The following is a 16920-nucleotide window of genomic DNA, read 5'->3' on the forward strand; positions in this document are numbered from 1 at the left end:
AACTGGGGAAACAGAGCCTTAATGGAGGTGGTGTTCTAGGTTGTAAATTAGAATGCAATGTGGCAGGAAAAAGCCCTTTATGTTTATGTCTCATTACTTCTTGTTCATATTTATAATTTACTTTTTATTTTTTATCCAAGCCAATTTGATTAAAATGGTTTGTTTGTTCGGTGTGCAAATGTGGTTCTTTCACACATATACGTGTATCTATTCTTCCTCGCATTCTTTTCCCATGTGGGTTATGGCACAATATTGAGTAGTCTTCTCCTGGTCTTCCTTATGTCTTTGGTGATTATATATTTCACATGGTTTGTATATCTCTGTTAACCTTAATATGGTAATGTATCCAATCCTCATCCCTTTCTATTTGGTGAACCATAAGTTTTTTAATGAATCTGTGATTGCCTTTCCCTGTGGAAATATCTTCATTGGTATCAATTTTTAAGTAACTCCAAAAAGTGATATGATAGGATATATGTCTTTTGCTTTCTCACTTACTACAGGTGGCGTGATTACGTCTAGACTCATCTATGGTGCTGCAAATGGCATTGTTTCATTTTTTTCACTAGCGAATATTCCATCTGTACCTGGAGGAGTTCTTCTGTGTCCACCCATCTGTTGGTGGACTTTTTGGTTACTTCCATATCTTGGCTATTGTAATACTGTGCCATGCAGATTTGCCTGCCTGTGTCTTTCCAATTCTCTCTTCTTAGATTATAGGTCGAGGAGTGGGCCTGCTGGATCATATGGTAGCTTAATGTTGACCTTTTTAAGGCACCTCCATTCTGCTCTAGTTCGTGGCCCATTCCAACTTACGTCCCCCTTGAAGTTGAGGGTATGCATTTCTCTACAACACCTTCAGCATTTATTGTTTGTAGTTTTCTTGCTGATGGTTATTCTGACAAGTGTGATCTGAAACCTCTTTGTGGTTGAATTAGCACGTGCCTCATAATCCGTTGAAATTGAGCTTGAAGGCATGTCCTTTTTATTTTTCAAGCTATGATTACCCCTTAGTTCTTCAAAGTGTTCTCTTAAAGTATGTGTCACATTTTGAAATGTTTTGGCCATGACCTCCCTCAAGACATTTCGAAGGCAGGTTTCATTTACAGTTCTGCAGTACTTCTTCCTATGAAATGACCATTAGCACAGGCTTTAAAGCTGCTTTTGCAGGTAACTGCCAGAGGGCGGCAGCCTTTCTATGTTCCCCACCCTTGTAACTAGGGGAAAGCCCTTGCGGCCTGTGGTGTTTCTCGGTTATAAATTAGAGTGGAGTGTGCCTGGACAAACCCACACAAGCTGATGTCTCTTTACATTTGTTGGATTTTTAAATTTAATTTTTATTTTTTATTGGAGTAATTTTCCACTGTGTACGTGGACCACTTCGACTTTGTGCATTCCTCGGTTGATGGACATTTTCATTGCTTCCAATTGTTGGCTATGGTAAATAATGTTGGAGTGCATGATTGCCAGCCTGTGACTTTTTGATTCTCATTTTCTCAGGTGATAGGCCCAGCAGTGGGTGTGATTCATTGACTGGTAGCACCGTGTTTCCCTTTTCCAAGCACCTACTTTGTGTTTTCATTAGTGGCTCTTACCACGTCCCCCTTAGAATCGAGGGTACGCAATTCTCCACAATCGCTTCAGCATTTATTGTTTGCAGCATTTATGCTAATGGCCCTTCTGGCTGCTGTGAGCTGATAGGTTTTTGTAATTTGGGTTTGCATGTCTCTGAAAAATCATAAAACTCATCATTTTTCTCCGCCGTTTTCTTTTCTGTTCAAAAAAGGAAACAATTGGGAATACAATATAACTCTTGAAATTGTCTTCTTGGAAGGTTGCCCTCTGTTTAATTTTTTGGTCAATTTTCCACCCCAGAATTTTTTTAGAGAGCAGGTGTCATTTCCCGAACTGCAAGTTTGGTGACTATTTAGTGACCTTTAGCAATGGGTTTAAAGGTGATGTTGTGGGAGGTGGCCTCAAGCAGGCAGCATTTGTCCATTCCCAAATCTGGGTATTAGGGCAGCAGAGCCTTTCTGGAAGTCGTGTTCCTAGGTTGTAAATTACATTGGAATGTGCATGGAGAAACCCCCATAAGTTTATGTCTCATTATTTCTTCTTGGTTTTAAAAATTTTTTTAATTGGGGTAAAGCTTAGAATATTGTTTCTCCTAGGTGTACACAATCTGGTTCATTTGTACATTATATATGTCTATTCAAGTACAGATCCTCTTCCCATGTAAAATGTTACAGAGGGTTCCGCACACCTCCCTTGCTATATGGTCGGTCTTTTTGTGATATATATATAATATGTGTTTGTATACATATAGTACACTAATCTTAATTTATCCATTCCCCCCACCTTTCCTTTTAGATGAGCATAGTTTGTTTTCTAAGTCTGTGAGTGTCTTTCTCTGTGGAAATATGTTCATTTGTGTCAGTTATTAGATAACGCCTATAAGTGATATCATAGAATATAGGTCTTTTGCTTTCGGACTTACCTCATGTTTCGTGATTATCTCCAGACTCATTTGTGGTGCCTCAAAGAGCAATGGTTCATTGTTTTCCATGGCTAATATTCCATTGTGTACATGGACCACTTCTTTTTTATCCATTCACCTCTTGTTGGACATTTTGATTGCTTCACTGTCTTGGCTGTTGTGAATAAGGCTGCACTGCAGCTTTTGCGGCCTGTGTCTTCTCGATTCTTGTCTTCTCAGGTGAGACGTCCAATGACGCGCCTGCTGGATTGAATGGTGCCTCCATTTTTACTTTTAAACACAGCTCCTTTCTTTTCTCATTATTGGCTGTTACCCCTTTACGTCTCACCAGCAGGTAGAGGGTACACAGTTCTCTGAATCCCCTTCAGCATTTATTGTTTGTAGACTTTTTGCTGATGGTCAGTCGACTGGTGTAAGTTGAAACTTTTTGTAGATTAGGTTGCATGGGTCTAACACTCCCTGAGGTTGAGCTTTTATCCATTTTCCTTTTTTTTTCAAAAGAGCGTGAGTAAGACGTAACTCTTCATACGCTCTTCTTGAAACATTTGCCTGTTTTGAATTTTTTTGTCCATTCCCTAGTTCAGCACAATTTTTTAGGGCAGGTGTCCTTTACAGCCCTGAGTCCTTGTGAATGTTAAGTGACCATTAGCTGTGATTTTAAAGCTGCTCTTGCAGGAAACGGCCACAAGGTGGCATCATTTCCCCTTTACCAAATTTGGTAACTGGGGAAACAGAGCCTTAATGGAGGTGGTGTTCTAGGTTGTAAATTAGAATGCAATGTGGCAGGAAAAAGCCCTTTATGTTTATGTCTCATTACTTCTTGTTCATATTTATAATTTACTTTTTATTTTTTATCCAAGCCAATTTGATTAAAATGGTTTGTTTGTTCGGTGTGCAAATGTGGTTCTTTCACACATATACGTGTATCTATTCTTCCTCGCATTCTTTTCCCATGTGGGTTATGGCACAATATTGAGTAGTCTTCTCCTGGTCTTCCTTATGTCTTTGGTGATTATATATTTCACATGGTTTGTATATCTCTGTTAACCTTAATATGGTAATGTATCCAATCCTCATCCCTTTCTATTTGGTGAACCATAAGTTTTTTAATGAATCTGTGATTGCCTTTCCCTGTGGAAATATCTTCATTGGTATCAATTTTTAAGTAACTCCAAAAAGTGATATGATAGGATATATGTCTTTTGCTTTCTCACTTACTACAGGTGGCGTGATTACGTCTAGACTCATCTATGGTGCTGCAAATGGCATTGTTTCATTTTTTTCACTAGCGAATATTCCATCTGTACCTGGAGGAGTTCTTCTGTGTCCACCCATCTGTTGGTGGACTTTTTGGTTACTTCCATATCTTGGCTATTGTAATACTGTGCCATGCAGATTTGCCTGCCTGTGTCTTTCCAATTCTCTCTTCTTAGATTATAGGTCGAGGAGTGGGCCTGCTGGATCATATGGTAGCTTAATGTTGACCTTTTTAAGGCACCTCCATTCTGCTCTAGTTCGTGGCCCATTCCAACTTACGTCCCCCTTGAAGTTGAGGGTATGCATTTCTCTACAACACCTTCAGCATTTTTTTTTTTTTTTTTTTTTAAATTTTTATTTATTTATTTATTTTTAATTTATGGCTATGTTGGGTCTTCGTTTCTGTGCGAGGGCCTTCACCAGCTGCGGCAAGTGGGGGCCACTCTTCATCGCTGTGCGCGGGCCTCTCAGTATCGCGGCCTCTCCCGCTGCGGAGCACAGGCTCCAGACACGCAGGCTCAGCAATCGTGGCTCACGGGCCCAGCCGCTCCGCGGCATGTGGGATCCTCCCAGACCAGGGCTCGAACCCGTGCTCCCTGCATTAGCAGGCAGATTCTCAACCACTGCGCCACCAGGGAAGCCCCCTTCAGCATTTATTGTTTGTAGTTTTCTTGCTGATGGTTATTCTGACAAGTGTGATCTGAAACCTCTTTGTGGTTGAATTAGCACGTGCCTCATAATCCGTTGAAATTGAGCTTGAAGGCATGTCCTTTTTATTTTTCAAGCTATGATTACCCCTTAGTTCTTCAAAGTGTTCTCTTAAAGTATGTGTCACATTTTGAAATGTTTTGGCCATGACCTCCCTCAAGACATTTCGAAGGCAGGTTTCATTTACAGTTCTGCAGTACTTCTTCCTATGAAATGACCATTAGCACAGGCTTTAAAGCTGCTTTTGCAGGTAACTGCCAGAGGGCGGCAGCCTTTCTATGTTCCCCACCCTTGTAACTAGGGGAAAGCCCTTGCGGCCTGTGGTGTTTCTCGGTTATAAATTAGAGTGGAGTGTGCCTGGACAAACCCACACAAGCTGATGTCTCTTTACATTTGTTGGATTTTTAAATTTAATTTTTATTTTTTATTGGAGTAATTTTCCACTGTGTACGTGGACCACTTCGACTTTGTGCATTCCTCGGTTGATGGACATTTTCATTGCTTCCAATTGTTGGCTATGGTAAATAATGTTGGAGTGCATGATTGCCAGCCTGTGACTTTTTGATTCTCATTTTCTCAGGTGATAGGCCCAGCAGTGGGTGTGATTCATTGACTGGTAGCACCGTGTTTCCCTTTTCCAAGCACCTACTTTGTGTTTTCATTAGTGGCTCTTACCACGTCCCCCTTAGAATCGAGGGTACGCAATTCTCCACAATCGCTTCAGCATTTATTGTTTGCAGCATTTATGCTAATGGCCCTTCTGGCTGCTGTGAGCTGATAGGTTTTTGTAATTTGGGTTTGCATGTCTCTGAAAAATCATAAAACTCATCATTTTTCTCCGCCGTTTTCTTTTCTGTTCAAAAAAGGAAACAATTGGGAATACAATATAACTCTTGAAATTGTCTTCTTGGAAGGTTGCCCTCTGTTTAATTTTTTGGTCAATTTTCCACCCCAGAATTTTTTTAGAGAGCAGGTGTCATTTCCCGAACTGCAAGTTTGGTGACTATTTAGTGACCTTTAGCAATGGGTTTAAAGGTGATGTTGTGGGAGGTGGCCTCAAGCAGGCAGCATTTGTCCATTCCCAAATCTGGGTATTAGGGCAGCAGAGCCTTTCTGGAAGTCGTGTTCCTAGGTTGTAAATTACATTGGAATGTGCATGGAGAAACCCCCATAAGTTTATGTCTCATTATTTCTTCTTGGTTTTAAAAATTTTTTTAATTGGGGTAAAGCTTAGAATATTGTTTCTCCTAGGTGTACACAATCTGGTTCATTTGTACATTATATATGTCTATTCAAGTACAGATCCTCTTCCCATGTAAAATGTTACAGAGGGTTCCGCACACCTCCCTTGCTATATGGTCGGTCTTTTTGTGATATATATATAATATGTGTTTGTATACATATAGTACACTAATCTTAATTTATCCATTCCCCCCACCTTTCCTTTTAGATGAGCATAGTTTGTTTTCTAAGTCTGTGAGTGTCTTTCTCTGTGGAAATATGTTCATTTGTGTCAGTTATTAGATAACGCCTATAAGTGATATCATAGAATATAGGTCTTTTGCTTTCGGACTTACCTCATGTTTCGTGATTATCTCCAGACTCATTTGTGGTGCCTCAAAGAGCAATGGTTCATTGTTTTCCATGGCTAATATTCCATTGTGTACATGGACCACTTCTTTTTTATCCATTCACCTGTTGTTGGACATTTTGATTGCTTCACTGTCTTGGCTATTGTGAATAAGGCTGCACTGCAGCTTTTGCGGCCTGTGTCTTCTCGATTCTTGTCTTCTCAGGTGAGACGTGCAATGACGTGCCTGCTGGATTGAATGGTACCTCCGTTTTTACTTTTAAACACAGCTCCTTTCTTTTCTCATTATTGGCTCTTACCCCTTTACGTCTCACCAGCAGGTAGAGGGTACACAGTTCTCTGAAACCCCTTCAGCATTTATTGTTTGTAGACTTTTTGCTGATGGTCAGTCGACTGGTGTAAGTTGAAACTTTTTGTAGATTAGATTGCATGGGTCTAACACTCCCTGAGGTTGAGCTTTTATCCATTTTCCTTTTTTTTTCAAAAGAGCGTGAGTAAAACGTAACTCTTCATACGCTCTTCTTGAAACATTTGCCTGTTTTGAATTTTTTTGTCCATTCCCTACTTCAGCACAATTTTTTAGGGCAGGTGTCCTTTACAGCCCTGAGTCCTTGTGAATGTTAAGTGACTATTAGCTGTGATTTTAAAGCTGCTCTTGCAGGAAACGGCCACAAGGTGGCATCATTTCTCCTTTACCAAATTTGGTAACTGGGGAAACAGAGCCTTAATGGAGGTGGTGTTCTAGGTTGTAAATTAGAATGCAATGTGGCAGGAAAAAGCCCTTTAGTTTATATCTCATTACTTCTTGTTCATATTTGTAATTTACTTTTTATTTTTTATCCCAGCAAATTCGATTACAATGGTTTGTTTGCTCTAGGTGTGCAAGATGTGGTTCTTTCACACATATACGTGTATCTATTCTTCCTCACATCCTTTTCCCATGTAGGTTATGGCACAATGTTGAGTAGTCTCTCTCCTGGTCTTCCGTACGTCTTTGGTGGTTATATATTTCACATGGTTTGTATATCTTTGTTAACCCCAATATGGTAATGTAACCAATCCTCATCCCTTTCTATTTGGTGAACCATAAGTTTTTTTAATGAATCTGTGATTGCCTTTCTCTGTGGAAATATCTTCATTGGTATCAATTTTTAAGTAACTGCAAAAAGTGATATGATAGGTTATGTGTCTTTTGCTTTCTCACTGACTACAGGTGGCGTGATTACGTCTAGACTCATCTATGGTGCTGCAAATGGCATTGTTTCATTTTTTTCACTAGCGAATATTCCATCTGTACATGGAGGAGTTCTTCTGTGTCCACCCATCTGTTGGTGGACTTATTGGTTACTTCCATATCTTGGCTATTGTAATACTGTGCCATGCAGATTTGCCTGCCTGTGTCTTTCCAATTCTCTCTTCTTAGATTATAGGTCGAGGAGTGGGCCTGCTGGATCATATGGTAGCTCAATGTTTACCTTTTTAAGGCACCTCCATTCTGCTCTAGTTCGTGGCCCATTCCAACTTACGTCCCCCTTGAAGTTGAGGGTATGCATTTCTCTACAACACCTTCAGCATTTATTGTTTGTAGTTTTCTTGCTGATGGTTATTCTGACAAGTGTGATCTGAAACCTCTTTGTGGTTGAATTAGCACGTGCCTCATAATCCGTTGAAATTGAGCTTGAAGGCATGTCCTTTTTATTTTTCAAGCTATGATTACCCCTTAGTTCTTCAAAGTGTTCTCTTAAAGTATGTGTCACATTTTGAAATGTTTTGGCCATGACCTCCCTCAAGACATTTCGAAGGCAGGTTTCATTTACAGTTCTGCAGTACTTCTTCCTATGAAATGACCATTAGCACAGGCTTTAAAGCTGCTTTTGCAGGTAACTGCCAGAGGCCGGCAGCCTTTCTATGTTCCCCACCCTTGTAACTAGGGGAAAGCCCTTGCGGCCTGTGAGGTTTCTCGGTTATAAATTAGAGTGGAGCGTGCCTGGACAAACCCACACAAGCTGATGTCTCTTTACTTTTGTTGGATTTTTAAATTTAATTTTTATTTTTTATTGGAGTAATTTTCCACTGTGTACGTGGACCACTTCGACTTTGTGCATTCCTCGGTTGATGGACATTTTCATTGCTTCCAATTGTTGGCTATGGTAAATATTGTTGGAGTGCATGATTGCCAGCCTGTGACTTTTTGATCCTCATTTTCTCAGGTGATAGGCCCAGCAGTGGGTGTGATTCATTGACTGGTAGCACCGTGTTTCCCTTTTCAAAGCACCTACTTTGTGTTTTCATTACTGGCTCTTACCACGTCCCCCTTAGAATCGAGGGTACGCATTTCTCCACAATCGCTTCAGCATTTATTGTTTGCAGCATTTATGCTAATGGCCCTTCTGGCTGCTGTGAGCTGATAGGTTTTTGTAATTTGGGTTTGCATGTGTCTGAAAATTCGTAAAACTCATCATTTTTCTCCGCCGTTTTCTTTTCTGTTCAAAAAAGGAAACAATTGGGAATACAATATAACTCTTGAAATTGTCTTCTTGGAAGGTTGCCCTCTGTTTAATTTTTTGGTCAATTTTCCACCCCAGAATTTTTTTAGAGAGCAGGTGTCATTTCCCGAACTGCAAGTTTGGTGACTATTTAGTGACCTTTAGCAATGGGTTTAAAGGTGATGTTGTGGGAGGTGGCCTCAAGCAGGCAGCATTTGTCCATTCCCAAATCTGGGTATTAGGGCAGCAGAGCCTTTCTGGAAGTCGTGTTCCTAGGTTGTAAATTACATTGGAATATGCATGGAGAAACCCCCATTAGTTTATGTCTCATTATTTCTTCTTGGTTTTAAATTTTTTTTTTAATTGGGGTAAAGCTTAGAATATTGTTTGTCCTAGATGTACACAATCTGGTTCATTTGTACATTATATATGTCTATTCAAGTACAGATCCTCTTCCCATGTAAAATGTTACAGAGGGTTCCACACACCTCCCTTGCTATATGGTCGGTCTTTTTGAGATATGTATAAAATATGTGTTTGTATACATATAGTAACACTAATCTTAATTTATCCATTCCCCCCACCTTTCCTTTTAGATGAGCATAGTTTGTTTTCTAAGTCTGTGAGTTTCTTTCTCTGTGGAAATATGTTCATTTGTGTCAGTTATTAGATAACGCCTATAAGTGATATCATAGAATATAGGTCTTTTGCTTTCCGACTTACCTCATGTTTCGTGATTATTTCCAGACTCATTTGTGGTGCCTCAGAGAGCAATGCTTCATTGTCTTCCATGGCTAATATTCCATTGTGTACATGGACCACTTCTTTATCCATTCACCTGTTGTTGGACATTTTGATTGCTTCACTGTCTTGGCTATTGTGAATAAGGCTGCACTGCAGCTTTTGCGGCCTGTGTCTTCTCGATTCTTCTCAGGTGAGACGTCCAATGATGCGCCTGCTGGATTGAATGGTGCCTCCATTTTTACTTTTAAAAACAGCTCCTTTCTTTTCTCATTATTGGCTGTTACCCCTTTACGTCTCACCAGCAGGTAGAGGGTACACAGTTCTCTGAAACCCCTTCAGCCTTTATTGTTTGTAGACTTTTTGCTGATGGTCAGTCGACTGGTGTAAGTGGAAACTTTTTGTAGAGTAGATTGCATGCGTCTAACACTCCCTGAGGTTGAGCTTTTATCCATTTTCCTTTTTTTGAAAAAGGGTGTGAGTAAAACTTAACTCTTCATAATCTCTTCTTGAAACATTTGCCTGTTTTGAATTTTTTTGTCCATTCCCTACTTCAGCACCAATTTTTAGAGCAAGTGTCCTTTACAGCCCTGAGTCCTTGTGAATGTTAAGTGACCATTAGCTGTGAGTTTAAAGCTGCTCTTGCAGGAAACGGCCACAAGGTGGCAGCATTTCTCCTTTACCAAATTTGTTTACTAGGGAAACAGAGCCTTAATGGAAGTGGTGTTCTAGGTTGTATATTAGAATGGAATATGCCAGGAAAAAGCCCTTTAGTTTATGTCTCATTACTTCTTGTTCATATTTGTAATTTACTTTTTATTTTTTATCCCAGCAAATTTGATTACAATGGTTTGTTTGTTCTAGGTGTGCAAGATATGGTTCTTTCACACATATACGTGTATCTATTCTTCCTCGCATCCTTTTCCCATGTAGGTTATGGCACAATGTTGAGTAGTCCCTCTCCTGGTCTTCCGTACGTCTTTGGTGGTTATATATTTCACATGGTTTGTATATCTTTGTTAACCCCAATATGGTAATGTAACCAATCCTCATCCCTTTCTGTTTAGTGAACCATAAGTTTTTTTAATGAATCTGTGATTGCCTTTCTCTGTGGAAATATCTTCATTGGTATCAATTTTTAAGTAACTCCAAAAAGTGATATGATAGGATATGTGTCTTTTGCTTTCTCACTGACTACAGGTGGCGTGATTACGTCTAGACTCATCTATGGTGCTGCAAATGGCATTGTTTCATTTTTTTCACTAGCGAATATTCCATCTGTACATGGAGGAGTTCTTCTGTGTCCACCCATCTGTTGGTGGACTTTTTGGTTCCTTCCATATCTTGGCTATTGTAATACTGTGCCATGCAGATTTGCCTGCCTGTGTCTTTCCAATTCTCTCTTCTTAGATTATAGGTCGAGGAGTGGGCCTGCTGGATCATATGGTAGCTTAATGTTGACCTTTTTAATGCACCTCCATTCTGTTCTATTTCGTGGCCCTTTCCAAGTTACGTCCCCCTTGAAGTTGAGGGTATGCATTTCTCTACAACACCTTCAGCATTTATTGTTTGTAGTTTTCTTGCTGATGGTTATTCTGACAAGTGTGTTCTGATACCTCTTTGTGGTTGAATTCGCACGTGCCTCATAATCCATTGAAATTGAGCTTGAAGGCAAGTCCTTTTTATTTTTCAAGCTGTGATTACCCCTTAGTTCTTCAAAGTGTTCTCTTAAAGTATGTGTCACATTTTGAAATGTTTTGGCCATGACCTCCCTCAAGACATTTTGAGGGCAGGTTTCATTTACAGTCCTGCATTACTTCTTCCTATGAAATGACCATTAGCACAGGCTTTAAAGCTGCTTTTGCAGGTAACTGCCAGAGGGTGGCAGCCTTTCTATGTTCCCCACCCTTGTAACTAGGGGAAAGCCCTTGCGGCCTGTGGTGTTTCTCGGTTATAAATTAGAGTGGAGTGTGCCTGGACAAACCCACACAAGCTGATGTCTCTTTACATTTGTTGGATTTTTAAATTTAATTTTTATTTTTTATTGGAGTAATTTTCCACTGTGTACGTGGACCACTTCGACTTTGTGCATTCCTCGGTTGATGGACATTTTCATTGCTTCCAATTGTTGGCTATGGTAAATAATGTTGGAGTGCATGATTGCCAGCCTGTGACTTTTTGATTCTCATTTTCTCAGGTGATAGGCCCAGCAGTGGGTGTGATTCATTGACTGGTAGCACCGTGTTTCCCTTTTCCAAGCACCTACTTTGTGTTTTCATTAGTGGCTCTTACCACGTCCCCCTTAGAATCGAGGGTACGCAATTCTCCACAATCGCTTCAGCATTTATTGTTTGCAGCATTTATGCTAATGGCCCTTCTGGCTGCTGAGAGCTGATAGGTTTTTGTAATTTGGGTTTGCATGTGTCTGAAAATTCGTAAAACTCATCATTTTTCTCCGCCGTTTTCTTTTCTGTTCAAAAAAGGAAACAATTGGGAATACAATATAACTCTTGAAATTGTCTTCTTGGAAGGTTGCCCTCTGTTTAATTTTTTGGTCAATTTTCCACCCCAGAATTTTTTTAGAGAGCAGGTGTCATTTCCCGAACTGCAAGTTTGGTGACTATTTAGTGACCTTTAGCAATGGGTTTAAAGGTGATGTTGTGGGAGGTGGCCTCAAGCAGGCAGCATTTGTCCATTCCCAAATCTGGGTATTAGGGCAGCAGAGCCTTTCTGGAAGTCGTGTTCCTAGGTTGTAAATTACATTGGAATGTGCATGGAGAAACCCCCATAAGTTTATGTCTCATTATTTCTTCTTGGTTTTAAAAATTTTTTTAATTGGGGTAAAGCTTAGAATATTGTTTCTCCTAGGTGTACACAATCTGGTTCATTTGTACATTATATATGTCTATTCAAGTACAGATCCTCTTCCCATGTAAAATGTTACAGAGGGTTCCGCACACCTCCCTTGCTATATGGTCGGTCTTTTTGTGATATATATATAATATGTGTTTGTATACATATAGTACACTAATCTTAATTTATCCATTCCCCCCACCTTTCCTTTTAGATGAGCATAGTTTGTTTTCTAAGTCTGTGAGTGTCTTTCTCTGTGGAAATATGTTCATTTGTGTCAGTTATTAGATAACGCCTATAAGTGATATCATAGAATATAGGTCTTTTGCTTTCGGACTTACCTCATGTTTCGTGATTATCTCCAGACTCATTTGTGGTGCCTCAAAGAGCAATGGTTCATTGTTTTCCATGGCTAATATTCCATTGTGTACATGGACCACTTCTTTTTTATCCATTCACCTCTTGTTGGACATTTTGATTGCTTCACTGTCTTGGCTATTGTGAATAAGGCTGCACTGCAGCTTTTGCGGCCTGTGTCTTCTCGATTCTTGTCTTCTCAGGTGAGACGTCCAATGACGCGCCTGCTGGATTGAATGGTACCTCCATTTTTACTTTTAAACACAGCTCCTTTCTTTTCTCATTATTGGCTGTTACCCCTTTACGTCTCACCAGCAGGTAGAGGGTACACAGTTCTCTGAAACCCCTTCAGCATTTATTGTTTGTAGACTTTTTGCTGATGGTCAGTCGACTGGTGTCAGTTGAAACTTTTTCTGGATTAGATTGCATGCGTCTAACACTCCCTGAGGTTGAGCTTTTATCCATTTTCCTTTTTTTTTAAAAGAGTGTGAGTAAAACTTAACTCTTCATAATCTCTTCTTGAAACATTTGCCTGTTTTGAATTGTTTTGTCCATTCCCTACTTCAGCACCAATTTTTAGGGCAAGTGTCCTTTACAGCCCTGAGTCCTTGTGAATGTTAAGTGACCATTAGCTGTGAGTTTAAAGCTGCTCTTGCAGGAAACGGCCACAAGTTGGCAGCATTTCTCCTTTACCAAATTTGTTTACTAGGGAAACAGAGCCTTAATGGAAGTGGTGTTCTAGGTTGTATATTAGAATGGAATATGCCAGGAAAAAGCCCTTTAGTTTATGTCTCATTACTTCTTGTTCATATTTGTAATTTACTTTTTATTTTTTATCCCAGCAAATTCGATTACAATGGTTTGTTTGTTCTAGGTGTGCAAGATGTGGTTCTTTCACACATATACGTGTATCTATTCTTCCTCGCATCCTTTTCCCATGTAGGTTATGGCACAATGTTGAGTAGTCTCTCTCCTGGTCTTCCGTACGTCTTTGGTGGTTATATATTTCACATGGTTTGTATATCTTTGTTAACCCCAATATGGTAATGTAACCAATCCTCATCCCTTTCTATTTGGTGAACCATAAGTTTTTTTAATGAATCTGTGATTGCCTTTCTCTGTGGAAATATCTTCATTGGTATCAATTTTTAAGTAACTGCAAAAAGTGATATGATAGGATATGTGTCTTTTGCTTTCTCACTGACTACAGGTGGCGTGATTACGTCTAGACTCATCTATGGTGCTGCAAATGGCATTGTTTCATTTTTTTCACTAGCGAATATTCCATCTGTACATGGAGGAGTTCTTCTGTGTCCACCCATCTGTTGGTGGACTTTTTGGTTCCTTCCATATCTTGGCTATTGTAATACTGTGCCATGCAGATTTGCCTGCCTGTGTCTTTCCAATTCTCTCTTCTTAGATTATAGGTCGAGGAGTGGGCCTGCTGGATCATATGGTAGCTCAATGTTGACCTTTTTAATGCACCTCCATTCTGTTCTATTTCGTGGCCCTTTCCAAGTTACGTCCCCCTTGAAGTTGAGGGTATGCATTTCTCTACAACACCTTCAGCATTTATTGTTTGTAGTTTTCTTGCTGATGGTTATTCTGACAAGTGTGATCTGATACCTCTTTGTGGTTGAATTAGCACGTGCCTCATAATCCGTTGAAATTGAGCTTGAAGGCAAGTCCTATTTATTTTTCAAGCTGTGATTAACCCTTAGTTCTTCAAAGTGCTCTCTTAAAGTATGTGTCACATTTTTAAATGTTTTGGCCATTACCTCCCTCAAGACATTTTGAGGGCAGGTTTCATTTATACTCCTGCGTTATTTCTTCCTATGAAATGACCATTAGCACAGGCTTTAAAGCTGCTTTTGCAGGTAACTGCCATAGGGTGGCAGCCTTTCTATGTTCCCCACCCTTGTAACTAGGGGAAAGCCCTTGCGGCCTGTGGTGTTTCTCGGTTATAAATTAGAGTGGAGTGTGCCTGGACAAACCCACACAAGCTGATGTCTCTTTACATTTGTTGGATTTTTAAATTTAATTTTTATTTTTTATTGGAGTAATTTTCCACTGTGTACGTGGACCACTTCGACTTTGTGCATTCCTCGGTTGATGGACATTTTCATTGCTTCCAATTGTTGGCTATGGTAAATAATGTTGGAGTGCATGATTGCCAGCCTGTGACTTTTTGATTCTCATTTTCTCAGGTGATAGGCCCAGCAGTGGGTGTGATTCATTGACTGGTAGCACCGTGTTTCCCTTTTCCAAGCACCTACTTTGTGTTTTCATTAGTGGCTCTTACCACGTCCCCCTTAGAATCGAGGGTACGCAATTCTCCACAATCGCTTCAGCATTTATTGTTTGCAGCATTTATGCTAATGGCCCTTCTGGCTGCTGTGAGCTGATAGGTTTTTGTAATTTGGGTTTGCATGTGTCTGAAAATTCGTAAAACTCATCATTTTTCTCCACCGTTTTCTTTTCTGTTAAAAAAAGGAAACAATTGGGAATAAAATATATCTCTTGAAATTGTCTTCTTGGAAGGTTGCCCTCTGTTTAATTTTTTGGTCAATTTTCCACCCCAGAATTTTTTTAGAGAGCAGGTGTCATTTCCCGAACTGCAAGTTTGGTGAATATTTAGTGACCTTTAGCAATGGGTTTAAAGGTGATGTTGTGGGAAGTGGCCTCAAGCAGGCAGCATTTCTCCATTCCCAAATCTGGGTATTAGGGCAGCAGAGCCTTTCTGGAAGTCGTGTTCCTAGGTTGTAAATTACATTGGAATGTGCATGGAGAAACCCCCATTAGTTTATATCTCATTATTTCTTCTTGGTTTTAAATTTTTTTTTTTAATTGTGGTAAAGCTTAGAATATTGTTTGTCCTAGGTTTACACAATCTGGTTCATTTGTACATTATATATGTCTATTCAAGTACAGATCCTCTTCCCATGTAAAATGTCACAGAGGGTTCCACACACCTCCCTTGCTATATAGTCGGTCTTTTTGAGATATGTATATAATATTTGTTTGTATACATATAGTAACACTAATCTTAATTTATCCATTCCCCCCACCTTTCCTTTTAGATGAGCATAGTTTGTTTTCTAAGTCTGTGAGTGTCTTTCTCTGTGGAAATATGTTCATTTGTGTCAGTTATTAGATAACGCCTATAAGTGATATCATAGAATATAGGTCTTTTGCTTTCGGACTTACCTCATGTTTCGTGATTATCTCCAGACTCATTTGTGGTGCCTCAAAGAGCAATGGTTCATTGTTTTCCATGGCTAATATTCCATTGTGTACATGGACCACTTCTTTTTTATCCATTCACCTCTTGTTGGACATTTTGATTGCTTCACTGTCTTGGCTGTTGTGAATAAGGCTGCACTGCAGCTTTTGCGGCCTGTGTCTTCTCGATTCTTGTCTTCTCAGGTGAGACGTCCAATGACGCGCCTGCTGGATTGAATGGTGCCTCCATTTTTACTTTTAAACACAGCTCCTTTCTTTTCTCATTATTGGCTGTTACCCCTTTACGTCTCACCAGCAGGTAGAGGGTACACAGTTCTCTGAATCCCCTTCAGCATTTATTGTTTGTAGACTTTTTGCTGATGGTCAGTCGACTGGTGTAAGTTGAAACTTTTTGTAGATTAGGTTGCATGGGTCTAACACTCCCTGAGGTTGAGCTTTTATCCATTTTCCTTTTTTTTTCAAAAGAGCGTGAGTAAGACGTAACTCTTCATACGCTCTTCTTGAAACATTTGCCTGTTTTGAATTTTTTTGTCCATTCCCTAGTTCAGCACAATTTTTTAGGGCAGGTGTCCTTTACAGCCCTGAGTCCTTGTGAATGTTAAGTGACCATTAGCTGTGATTTTAAAGCTGCTCTTGCAGGAAACGGCCCCAAGGTGGCATCATTTCCCCTTTACCAAATTTGGTAACTGGGGAAACAGAGCCTTAATGGAGGTGGTGTTCTAGGTTGTAAATTAGAATGCAATGTGGCAGGAAAAAGCCCTTTATGTTTATGTCTCATTACTTCTTGTTCATATTTATAATTTACTTTTTATTTTTTATCCAAGCCAATTTGATTAAAATGGTTTGTTTGTTCGGTGTGCAAATGTGGTTCTTTCACACATATACGTGTATCTATTCTTCCTCGCATTCTTTTCCCATGTGGGTTATGGCACAATATTGAGTAGTCTTCTCCTGGTCTTCCTTATGTCTTTGGTGATTATATATTTCACATGGTTTGTATATCTCTGTTAACCTTAATATGGTAATGTATCCAATCCTCATCCCTTTCTATTTGGTGAACCATAAGTTTTTTAATGAATCTGTGATTGCCTTTCCCTGTGGAAATATCTTCATTGGTATCAATTTTTAAGTAACTCCAAAAAGTGATATGATAGGATATATGTCTTTTGCTTTCTCACTTACTACAG

This window comes from Balaenoptera borealis (assembly GCF_965194805.1).
Source record: "Balaenoptera borealis genome assembly, chromosome: 10".
NCBI lineage: Eukaryota > Metazoa > Chordata > Mammalia > Artiodactyla > Balaenopteridae > Balaenoptera > Balaenoptera borealis.